General features: G+C 43.7%; 1 non-coding gene across 1 annotated transcript; it reads right to left on the bottom strand.

The window, feature by feature from the left end:
• Positions 1 to 588: 588 nt before the first annotated feature.
• Positions 589 to 707, bottom strand: LOC138362005 (5S ribosomal RNA). The gene has a single exon (XR_011227355.1). It is a non-coding gene; the product is annotated as a 5S ribosomal RNA (ribosomal RNA).
• Positions 708 to 4,837: the final 4,130 nt, after the last annotated feature.

Genomic DNA, 4,837 nt, shown 5'->3' on the forward strand with positions numbered 1-4,837 from the left:
GTGATTGGTGGTGATTGGTGGTGGTGGTGGTGGTGGTAGTAGGTGGGAGTTGGGGGGGGGGGGGGGAGGGAAGGGGAGGGGAATGATGGTCTGTGGATTCGTTCTCCGTACCCTTTACATATAAGCAAAAATATGCCTTCTTGTGGGTATAGAAACATTAACACAAATTATATCAGTAACTGATATTGTAGCCTTTTAAACAGAAAAGATTTGTACATACAAATACTTTTTAATTATCATTTATTTGTGGAAATGGCATTTACGTCATTAAATTGATACCTCAGCATCAAGCTTGTGTCCTGCAGCAGTGGTCCAGTGGTAAAGTGTATATAAGTGATGCGTATTCTTGGAGTTGCGAGTTCAAACCCGGATTAAGCTATATATATATACAACATGTTTTGTTTTGGTTGTTTGTTTTTGTATAAAGCCTCACACAATATCTATATTAAGCGAGTTTGTTTTAAACATGACATACATATTAATTCATTTTACCAGGCCTTATTCCACACAACTCCGTGAATTTCCCGTGGAGCCAGCCATTCAAACAAAAACAAACGAAACAAAACAAAACAAAACAAAAAACATTATTGCCAACAGCATTTGGTGTTCCCAGGCGGTCACCCATCCAAGTACTAACCAAACCCAACGTTGCTTAACTTCGCTGATCGGACGAGAAGCGGTGTTCTCAACGTGGTATGGCCGTTGGCATGAGACTGCCTACACATTGTGGCTAATAACCAACTCTTTTAAGTCATCGCGGCAGGATACGGACCTGCTTGTGGTGTCTTAATGGTAATTGTATCCTAACATATTTTTGTCTCCTTGGCATGGATATTTAACATCGTTTATTCAGTCTTGGGTTTATGTTCTTTCGCCATTTACAGACATTTTACATCTACCTACTTCCTCAGCCTGCCCTGCCAATTTCTAATGAATTTGTGGATTTTCTTTTGTAATACAAACATGTGTGTGCTCATCTGCTCTTCAGTTTTTATGATATTTGTCTCATCTGTCCTGCTTTATGATACTTTTACAAAGAACATGAACAAATGCTTCTATTTTAGAGAAGATATGGGATCCAGGTTTCGGAGCCGTAAAACCAACCGTCGTGATTGGTGGACGAGTTGCCAGGTTGCAGCTTCTGTACCGTGCCGGCACATAAATAGGTTCGGCTCAAGCGGCGGCAGCATCATTCCCCCGTGACTGTCTGAGCGTCTCTCATCACCTTGGTTATCTCATCATCATCATGGTAGAAGCAAAGCCTACCAAGAAGGCTGCGGCTGCTGCTGCTGTGGTGGCCACCACCAGGAAACCTCGCGTCCAGGTTGCTCACCCGAAAACTAGTCAAATGGTTCTAGCCGCGGTCGCAGCACTCAAAGACCGTAAGGGCTCGTCTCTACAAGCAATCAAGAAGTACGTTGTTGCCAACAACAAAGTCGAGGCTGCCAAGATCGCCATTTACATCCGAAGATTTCTCAAGAAAGCAGTGGCTGACGGCATTCTTGTTCAGACCAAGGGAAGTGGAGCTAGTGGATCATTCAAGCTGGCCGTAGCAGAGAAGAGGGCCGTTCTAACTCCCAAGAAAGCCACCACAACCAAGAAACCATCTACAGCAGCAAAGAAGGCCGTGGTAACTCCCAAGAAAGCCGCCACAAGCAACAAACCACCTACAGCCTTGAAAAAGAAGCAGCAGCAGCAGCAGCTTGTTGTTGGGAACAAAAAGCCCAAAATAAAGAGAGCTTCAAAATCTCCCAAACCACCCAAGGCAAAGAAAGCTGTCAAGAAAACAACAAAGGCAAAATAAACGACGACATGCAAGCAGCATGAATACACATGACAATAAACATCCAGGCCTCCCCCCTCAGTGGAGGGGCCTCATATGATTCCAAAAAGAGTTTAGTTTTGTAGACAAATAAATCATTACTTTTGGGGTAGATTTACTCTGTATATTATATATATATATATATATATATATATATATATATATATATATATATATATATATATATATTATATATACACATGGGTGAGGTGATATGGTACCAAAGTTTTGGGTAAGGTGATTGACATTTACACAAGATAAAACACGAACCAATGGGAATAAAAACATAAGAATGGAAGTAACTGCAGAAGGCCTATTGGCCCATAACACAAGCACTTCCTCTTGATGCTTCTATATTGGTTCGGAGTCTTGAAGCTATAATATATATATATATATATATATATATATATATATATATATATATATATATATATATATATATATATATATTATATATATATATATGCACACAAAACTAAATAGTCTTGTTAGACAAATTGCCCCTATTAGAGGCAAGTTGACTAACAAGCCGAATGACTGCAATTGTTTTGAATTTGAGTTAAATCTAACATAGAAATGTAATCAAACCTAACCTAACCTATGCTAACCCAAGCTAAGCTAACCTAACCTAACCTAAGCTAACCCAAGCTAAGCTAACCTAACCTAACCTAACCTAACCTAACCTAACCTAAGCTAAGCTAACCTAACCTAACCTAACCCAGCAATTCATGATCTTAATATAATACTGTTAATTGGATAAACCAATTTGGAAAGAAATGTTCGAAAATAACAAAATTAACTGTGCTTGTTAGGAAAATTGGGCCTTGCATACTTGTCCCAATAGTGTGGTTCTCGCTTTTAGGTACGACATAAACGTATACCTAAGTTGAGAGAGAAAAAGATTCGCACTCAAACATGCATATCGATTGCCAGTCCTGAATTCTGGGTAGATATTCGTGTCCTCCCTTTTCATTTACCATCATTTGGATACTATCAAAACAGCTCTGAGAAGGATAAAATGAATAAAACGGGTAGCTCACTCATGTAAAAAGGAAGAGTTGGGAAAGATCTCTCTCTCTCTCTCTCTCTCTCTCTCTCTCTCTCTCTCCCCCTCCCCCCCCCCCCCCCCCACCAATGATCCTGCTCTGCTAGTATATAACGTAACAAACCTTCCCCCCCCCCCCCCTCCCTCCCCAATCAGAGTCCCTTTAAGCATGCGAGGATAAAAAATAGATTTCATAAGACCCAATGTGCTAGCTGATATCAAAACAATTTATGTTATCGTCTATTAAGCCCTTCAGTAAAAAAAGTATAGGGACCTAATTAGGTCCCGTTTTGAGGTGGTGGTGGGTGGAATCGATGGATTAGCCAAGCTCTTATCCGCCGAATCCGTAGAGGGTACGACCCTGGCGCTTCAGAGCGTACACCACGTCCATAGCAGTGACGGTCTTCCTCTTGGCGTGTTCCGTGTAGGTTACAGCATCACGGATGACGTTCTCGAGGAACACCTTCAGGACGCCACGGGTCTCTTCGTAGATGAGACCCGAAATACGCTTCACGCCGCCACGACGAGCTAAGCGACGAATAGCGGGCTTGGTGATGCCCTGGATGTTGTCACGTAGCACCTTACGATGACGCTTGGCGCCACCCTTTCCGAGTCCCTTGCCTCCCTTGCCGCGTCCAGTCATGGTGTTGAAGTTGTGTGAATCGAATTGACGAATGCCCGCACGATTTCCCGACTATATCCCATCAAGCGGACGTACTAGTAGCATTGCAACTCCTGCCTGCCCTTACTTTACGCTTGTGGTCGAGTAGACACGGCTTTCTCACAACGCTTTCAAAACTGCAGTTGCCTACTCGTCTGTTTCACGTCCCTGTGAAATGACTTTTGCACAAATCCAAAAAATAGAGCAAAATCAGCGATAATAGTGATTGAGGTGAGCCGCCTGTTGGCTGCAGCCAGAGGAAGGAGGGGAGGGGCAACGGGGTGACGTAGGCGAGTCGAGCAGCCAATGGCGCTCGAGCAAGCGCCTCGAGACGGCGTATATAAGCAAAAATTTTTCGGCGCCGGCCATCACAAACCACAGTTGTTCACCATGGCTCGCACCAAGCAGACTGCTCGCAAGTCCACGGGAGGCAAGGCTCCTCGTAAGCAGCTGGCCACCAAGGCAGCACGCAAGTCTGCTCCTGCCACAGGGGGTGTGAAGAAGCCTCACCGTTACAGGCCCGGAACGGTCGCCCTGCGTGAGATCCGTCGTTACCAGAAGAGCACCGAGTTGCTCATCAGGAAACTTCCCTTCCAGCGTCTGGTGCGCGAGATTGCCCAGGACTTCAAGACCGATCTTCGCTTCCAGTCGTCTGCCGTCATGGCTTTACAGGAGGCATCCGAGGCTTACCTGGTCGGTCTCTTCGAGGACACTAACCTCTGTGCCATCCACGCCAAGCGTGTCACCATCATGCCAAAGGACATTCAGCTTGCTCGCCGTATCCGTGGAGAGCGTGCATAAGCTAAATCGACCACCCTAGTATACACCAAACTCGGCCCTTCTCAGGGCCAAAATATCCTTCTAAGGAGATTTCAGACATTCCTAGCATCAGTCATATGAATTAACCTTCATCTACACATATAATAAATAAATAAATAAATAAACAAATACACTAATTTAGGTGTCATACATACACGTGATATCAATAAATCAAGTCATTTGTAGTACAACCTGTTCTCTTACAAACAAAACGCCGTCGCTTTTCGCTCTTATGCACTGTCAAGGATCACCCACCCCCCCCCCCCCCCCCCCAAAATAAAAATTGTCATACTGTACTAGAAATAAAAGCAGCTTGTATAAGTGACATACTGTCCAGTCCTGTTTTATTCTGTTTTCGGTCCTCTGGCTTAATCTGTTAAGTTAGGAGATGACATTTTAAATTAACCGTTTTCTTGACATTTTCAAACCTAAGAGGGTGGCCTGCATAGTAATCCTAATGTGGAACATAACAATGAATCTCTAATCTCTA

The sequence above is a fragment of the Procambarus clarkii genome, unplaced genomic scaffold (genome assembly GCF_040958095.1).
Source record: "Procambarus clarkii isolate CNS0578487 unplaced genomic scaffold, FALCON_Pclarkii_2.0 HiC_scaffold_1050, whole genome shotgun sequence".
In the NCBI taxonomy this organism is placed as follows: Eukaryota; Metazoa; Arthropoda; class Malacostraca; order Decapoda; family Cambaridae; genus Procambarus; species Procambarus clarkii.